This window comes from Ailuropoda melanoleuca, chromosome 6 (genome assembly GCF_002007445.2).
Source record: "Ailuropoda melanoleuca isolate Jingjing chromosome 6, ASM200744v2, whole genome shotgun sequence".
NCBI classification, from domain to species: Eukaryota; Metazoa; Chordata; class Mammalia; order Carnivora; family Ursidae; genus Ailuropoda; species Ailuropoda melanoleuca.
This window is the reverse complement of record NC_048223.1, coordinates 36,188,032-36,195,856: the sequence shown is the minus strand read 5'-3', so window position 1 is coordinate 36,195,856 and position 7,825 is coordinate 36,188,032. Positions and strand designations below refer to the sequence as shown.

Genomic DNA, 7,825 nt, shown 5'->3' with positions numbered 1-7,825 from the left:
CATATATATTAAGATTTTACTTATTTATCTGAGAGAGAGAGAGAGGGAGAGAGCACACGAGCAGGGTGAAGGGCAGAGGGAGAAGCAGACTGCGTTGAGTGGGGAGCCCGATGCTGGACTTGTTCCCAGGACACTGGGATCATGACCTGAGCTGAAGGCAGACACTTAACCAACTGAGCCACCCAGGTGCCCCAGTAATGAGAACATATTAATAACCCTTACTAAGTGCCAGATGAATGAAGTCTGGCTGCAGGTGTTCAGAGGGTCCAGAGGGAGAAGGTCTGGGGCCTTTGGGGATAAAGATAGTTCTTCGAGGATCATGCACCTGACAGGCCAAACATGGCTGGTAGCCTGGATTTGCAATTTTATAGAAGTCTTCCCACCAATGCCTATTCATAATCTGAGGCATCTTAAATGCATTACAGTGGGTGAATGAATTCAAAAACCAAAAAATGGGGTCTGCTAGGGAGCCGGGAAGAACCAAACAGCTGTCCTGGGTTTCCCAAAGCCCTGACTGTTTGTCTGATTTATGGCCATTGTTTACCCACCCTAATTTCTCTGGTTCAGGAGCAGATCGTTGCCATGTTACAAGGACACCAAGATGGCAAATGTTTGGCAAAGAGGGGTCATTTTTCTGCAGAAGCAGAAGGGACTTCATGCACGTATGCCACAATCTTTAGAGTTTGGAGCTGCTGCTTTTGCATGGAAGTCAGCCAGGGTCTTTTCCCGATGCTCAGGTTCAGTCCTTTCAGCATGAGTCTCGATAGTGAGGACGGCAATGTCAGGAAGTAAGAGAATAGCAGGAAGAAACTTGTTTACTTGTTGCCCATTTTTTATTGGAGTCTCACAGGATGTGAGAAAATCTCCTTTGTTTCTAATACATCTCCAAACCATGGATGACGGGAAAGACTACGGCTATCGGTATAAATATGAACAGTGTGTCCTTCTAGTAGCTGCCATACTTGGATAAAGGCATGGAGCTCTGCTCATTGGGCTGATTGAGCTTGCAGGAGCTCTCCCTTTTTGAGTAGGTCATCCTGGGTAATAACAGCCAGCTCAGCAATTCCCCTTTTCCTATCTACAGCAACGAAGAAGATTCGATGGGGATTAGTTTAAGGGGTGTCTTGTAAATCAGGATGCATTGTTAAAATGGAGCGTGACTCCCTCAGTCATGGGGCTCACCTGCATCTGGCAGAGGTAGTAACGTTGCACCATTTAAGTAGATGAGAAGGTAAAAGCAGAAGGATCTCATAGGACGTTAGTCTACTTGCAGAGAAATGTTGAGTCAATTAACTTGAAGAAGACTTCAGACAGTGTATGAGGTTTGCAAATAAATGTCATTTTCTAAGGTTAAATCCGCTGAGGCTTGCACTGACTTGTAGCCTGGGCTGTAGCCTTAAGGCAACTGTGATATGCACGTGCAACGGACTCAAGTGTGCTGTAAAGGCCTTTGTCTATTACTATGTTCTTGTGTGTGCGTTCCCGGGGCTTGAATATTCCTTTCATGCACAAATAAAGTAAAAGGGTTCGAATATGCAAGTAGCTCTAAAGCAGGCAGTTCGTACAGAGTTTATTTTAGTCTTATAAAAGCCTGCTTATGCTTATCTTCCTGAGGAAGGGCTTCAGGGATGGAAATTTTAGTAAGTTCACAGAGTACAGAAGTTGATAGAGAAAAATCAGAAACCCACAGTCCATAATATCCAGCCAGGCCTAGGAATCTACAAAGCTGTGGTTTAGTTGTGGGTCTAGAAAATTCCTGGATTACTGGGATTCTTTTTAGAGACAGCTGGTTTAGACTCTGACCTAGGTAATGAACAATGTCTAGAAACAACTGTAATTTTTCCTTAGAGACTTTGTGTCTTTTTTCAGCTAACTGTTGAAGCAAATACATGGAATCTTTTATGGATGCCTCTTTGATGACTGACTACAGCAAGAGGGTATCTAAATATTGTAAAAGGGTGGATTTCCCCGAGAACAGGAGTACTTAATCTTGAAGTTGTAGGGGTCAAGGGTAGGCTCCCCTAAAATGTGCCACTTTGGCATATTGATTATTTTAAATAAAAATTACTTGAGAAACTGAGTATGCAAGAACATTCAGACCCTCCTCTGTTCCCAAAAAACAGGAAACAAATCTCTCATATTAAAAAATATCTCCTTGTATGAGGAAGTACAAAGGCATCCTTACCACCAGAGACAGGAACTTTAAAGCTGCCAAAACTGTAGAAACAAATCTCGTTACTTTTTTCCTAATCTATTACTTCAGCTTAACTTTTGCTTAGAATTCTCTGCTGATTAAAGCAGCCAAACACCTGTTTTCTTTATCCTGTTAATTCCTCACAAAGTTATGGTCCCTTTGTCTAAAATGTATGAAAACTGCCTGCTTGGTCATTTCTTTGGGCCTCAATTTCATTATTGGGCCCCCCTGAGCATGTAATAAAACCTTGCTTTTTTTTTCTCTTGTTAATGTGTCTCATGTAAATTTAAGTCTCAGTCCAGCTGGAAGACCTTAAAGGGTAGAGGAAGAATTTCTCCTTCCCTACAAAGTACTTGGGAGTAATAAGAAGGGGCCTCAGGGAACGCCTGAGGCACAACTGTTCAGGTATATTACTGGTTGTTCCAAGTAAAGGTAAATAGATGTAGGCTGTTGAAGTCCTCAGGGATGCTGAAGAAGGCTGAGCAGAGGTTTATAACAGTGCATCATTTTGAGGCAAGTGGTGATGAAGGATAGTTGGAAGAATGGCAGGCAGGGACGAGCCTCCCCATCCCCCACCCTAAGAGGAAACTACCCTTAAAAGGACTTTACAAGGAGTCCTCCACCCTTTCCCACGTGGCAGTTAGATGACAAACCTCATCAATGACAAGCCCCTGGGTGATTAGGCCTTCTCCTCCGGGTGTGAGGCCTCGTGTGGCCTCAGGTTTGAATGGATGTTGAGGTAACTTAGGGGGAGGTTTAGTTATATCTATCTGAATCTTTTGAGGTTCTGCATTTTTTATTCTTCCAATGTCAGTATTAGGAGTAGGCCACAGGGGTGGGCACCTGGGTGTTGCAGTCGGTTAAGCATCCCACTGTTGGCTTCAGCTCAGGTCGTGATCTCAGGATCATGGGATCGAGCCCTGTGTCTGGCTCCACGCTGAGCACGGAGTCTGCCTGACAGTCTCTCTCTCCTTCTGCCCCTCCCACTTGTGCTGTCTGTCTCTCTCCCTCTGAAATAAGTAAATCTTTAAAAAAAGTAGGCCACAGATTTTCAGGCACCTCAATTAGCTTTTTGGAATTCTCCTCTTCTGTGTCAAGGACGAACGGTAAGGAACATAAAAGATCAAGTTCAACTTGGTCAGGAATTCTAAGGTAAGGAGACAAAATGTATTAGCCCTTTTATTTTTCATTTTGTAAAAGATTTATTTATTTATTTGAGAGAGAGAGTGTGTGTGAGCACATGGTGGTGGGGGGGCAGAGGGAGAGGGAAAGAGAGACTCTCTAGCAGACTCCCTGCTGAGTGAGGAGCCCAGTGCAGGGCTCAATCCCATAACCCTAAGATCATGACCTGAGCCGAAATCAAGAGTTAGATGCTTAACCGACTGAGCCACCCAGGCGCCCCAACATATGCCCTTTTAATTTAGACAGAAGATCTCTGCCTGGGCCTGGCTGTATCACATAGTAAGAAGTGTTTTTCAGTAAAAGGTCCCAGAGCCATTTGTACTGATTGTGATAAATTCTCTCTGAAATTTGTTAGATAACTCCACCGTGGAAACTTCCTTTTTACTCTGAGGGATTTGCTGTTTTGTGAGGGTGGCATTTAAAGTAGAAAGCATAGTTCAACTAGAATTTGACAAGGTATCCCATTAATTTTGATTTTAGTTTCCCCTTGGCTGTTTAGGAATTATTGGTAATAGTTTACTGGAGAACCCCTTAGGGCCCATTAACTGTGGGTGAGGCCCCTATCGGGTTCCTCCTTTGAAGGTAGACATGAGGACTTTCGAGAATTTACATAGGACCTTTGAGGACAATCTCTCTTCCAGTGTCCCAATGTCTTACACCTGAGGCATTACTCTTTGGACCAGTGTTTTATTCTGATGATGGACCCCTGGGGGGGTGCAATGGGAGAGGTGTTATTTTGAGTTTCTGGCCTTGAAGCTGTTGTAGCCATGAAGCTATTAGTTTGGTGGATTTTTGTTTGTGATCTTGCTCAGAGTCCTTTCAAAATGCTCAGCTATGGTCACAAATTCAGTCAGGCAGTGGCCTCCCATCTTATTTTCAACCACGGATTTCAGGAGATGATCCATTTACAAAAAGGGCAGCTAAAGCAGGCAGGGTGGCCTTATTTATTGTATGGAACCCCACGTGCTACAGAAAAAGGCCTTCCAAATGGGCTTGAAAACCTGCCACAGATTTATCTTTATTTTGTCTGCATGTTGTATCATATACCAATCAGTGCAAGCAGGAAAGACTCTAGGAATGGCTTATAAAAAGTTCAGTTGCTATTCTGCCAGCCCTTTCTGGTTGAGGATCTCTAATTCATCGCTCTTGGGGTTTTGCCATCTTGCTTCCTGCCTCTATCTGGGCTTCCCCAGGACCTGCCAACAAGTGCACAAGCTGATAAAGATCTGGCAGCTCAGGGTCATGGGCCCGGATAATGACTCTACACTCTTCAAAAAGCTTTTCAGTTTCCTCCATAGGTTAGGAAATTCTGTAATTTTGGTCCTATTCAGTCTTTGACCAAGGACTGAGGATACCTCAGCGTCGTTTGTCAGTGACCTTGGGTAGTTTTATTTTAAAAGGTAACTGTTTAGGGATGCCTCGGTAGCTCTGCCGACTCTTGACTTCAGCTCAGGTCATGATCTCAGGGTAGAGAGATCCAGCCCTGCATGGGGCTCCTTGGTCAGCAGGGAGTCTGCTTGAACTTCTCTCTCCCTCTACCTACACCCCTCACTCTCTGTGCCCACTCACATACACATACACACACACACACACACACACACACACACACACACACTCTAAAATAAATAAATAAATCTTAAAAGTTCTAATAGTCTCTTCAGGGGGGAAAGGCAGTTCAGACAGAGAATTTGGTAAAATGTGAGCACTCAGGTGAAAAGAGACTGTAGGGAAGTGGTATCAGTCAGTCCTATCGCCTTGTGTTTTAGGTACCTCTTGCACCTTTAATTTTCCATTAGCCTTTTGTAATGAGTCTTTTAGTGAAGCTATTTCGGAATCTTGAAGACTTTTGAAAGTTTCTGCAGACCAATTAAAGTAGGTATCCCATTTTGTTTATTCAACTTGGAATCCCTTGAGCGTTTCTCAAGTGCATTTCTTAAATGAGCAATCTTTTTTAATTGGAATGTTGCTCATAACGGCCCTTGAAATACTACATTACTTTTAGTAAAATTTTGCCATTTTGCCGATATCTGCAGCTTCCAGGACTATAGTTCTTTTGTTGTTGTTGTTGTTTTCTTCTTTGTTTTCTTTTATTTTTGAGAGGGAAGACTTTTTTATTAATTGAAATTAAATTTATAAACTTTTTTCATTATGTTAAAGTTTAAGATGCAGAGCAAGAAGTTCTGTTTGATGGAGCAGGGGAGTCATGGGATGATAAAGTGAAATCAGTTTGTGTCCAAACTCTTTGGTACCTGAATCTCCAGGGAGCTTACAGAGCTGTATCTGTCTCATGCTCCCATTCCTCACAATACTCCAAGCATCTTCTCAGAAGAATCTGTCTATTGTCTGTTCCTCCAGGTCCCCTCTGATGGGCTGGGACTTGTTCTTCAGCACCCTGGGGCTGCCAGAGACCAGCTCCAACTGCTCATCCTTCTGTCTCAGATCAACTGTTGCTGTGCTTGCTGCTACTGGATGAAATGGGAGTTGCCTAAGTGGAATTCACAGTCAAGGTATCCGTATTTCACTGTCTTTCAGGCACTCCAGTTCTGACCACCACTGTCCCCTAGCAGTGACTGTCTACTTTTTGTTCAGCTAATGCCTGCACAGTTGAAGCTGACATCTGGTCCCTGATGACTTGCCAAGTACTTGGGATGAAGGTTTATTTTCTACTTAATTCAATCACATCAAGGATGAATTTTCTAGCTTTTGCTTCAACTATGCTGATGATCTCGTCAAGGTCCTCTAGATCCCACTCTATGCTCCATAGGTTGTTTCTCAGCTCATTGGTGGTCCAGTTGATTTCTTCCCTCATTGCTGTGGAGGGGTCCTGGAAGAGCTCTGTCCATCTCTGAAATAATCCCTGGGTGGTGTTGACTGCTTTCTGTACCTCTTCTTTCACCACAAAGAAGGGGTCCTCCATAGACACGGCATCCCAGCCCCCAGTTGCCTCATACCTGCTCCATGCACAGGGCATCTGCAGCCTCTGAACCTCCCCCTGCCAACCCCACAGACCTTCTGCAGCCATGGCCACTTCCTCAGCCTGGGGAACCCAGAGCAGCTGGTGCATGCAGGCCAGTGCACACGGGACCGCTGTGGGTCCAGCACTCGATTGCCCTGTAGACCAAACCCCAGACTCTAATGCCTGCCCCCTTGCTTGCCTCCTCCCCTGCCAGGACTATTTTCCTAAGCATTAAAGGAAGCACAAGTGCCAGAAGACAGCACACTCAACTCTTCAGATAGAAAAAATCCCATTTAAATAAATTTCATTCACCTGAGGCCTCCTGCTGGACCCAGTCCAGTCCTAAACTGGACCCTGACCAACTCCAAACAATTCCTAGCATGGCAAAGGTTGGAATTTTCCACTCAAAAACCTGGGAATTGAGATCCAAAGGGCTAGGAGCTTGGTTCCAGGCAGAACTGTCTGGCAGCTCACTTGGCTCTGGGAAGAATCCTCTGCCTGTAAAGGGAAGCCAGTTGGATTGGGAGCTCAGTGCAGAGGGCAGAGCTCGAACTGAGAGGCACTGACCTATGACCCACCCTCAGAAATGGCAAGAAAGATAGTGAACTCAAAGGCCTTGAGGGGTACTATGCCTGTGTTTCTCACTGACCCCCAAACGCTGCGCAAAGACCACCTCAGATCTTGTTGCTGTATCAAATCTGTTGAAGAACAAAAATTCGGTGTCACCTGGATCTTGAGTTGCTGCACTAGGGTATTGAAGACAATAACCAGCAACAAACTAAGAGGGCAGAAGTCCAGAAATGCATTTCATATAGCCAGCCAAAAAAGCTTTAAGACTAAAGACAAAACAAAACCAATTACCACTACTCCTAAGAAGATCAACATTGTGAATGATGAAAATGTTGACAAACTGAGTAAAGCTTTTGTAGATATATACAAGGAGCCTGCATATTTCTCAACAGCTGAATCCTCAGCAGTGTCATGAAAATGAGGAAGCAAATAATGGCTCAGTTGTGATACACGGGTGAGACATCAAACATCCCAAAAAGACCAATAAATTAAATGTTTTACATAGTTTTATTTTTTAAAATCTTTTTTTGAAGATTTTATTTAGTTATTTGCAAGAGAGAGAGAGAGCACAAGCAGGCAGAGCCACAGAGGGAGAGGGAGAAGCAGGCGCCTTGCTGAGCAGAGAGCCCAATATGGGGACTTGATCCCAGGACCCTGGGATCATGACCTGAGCCGAAGGCAGATGCCCAACCAACTGAGCCACCCAGGTGGCCCATAAAAATCTTGTTAATGTACAGGTATTGGCACATTTTTAAAAAAAGATTTAGTTATTTATTTTAGATAGAGAGGATGGAGGGGCAGAGAGAGGGGGAAAGGAGAGAGAGAGAGAATCTCAAGCAGATACCCCGATGAACTTGGAGCCCAGCTCGGGGCTTGATTCCCATGACTCTGAGATCATGACCTGAGGTGAAATCAAGAGTCAG

General features: G+C 44.3%; 1 pseudogene; it reads right to left on the bottom strand.

The window, feature by feature from the left end:
* Window positions 1-5,698: 5,698 nt before the first annotated feature.
* Window positions 5,699-6,398, bottom strand: LOC100481389 (annotated as a pseudogene).
* Window positions 6,399-7,825: the final 1,427 nt, after the last annotated feature.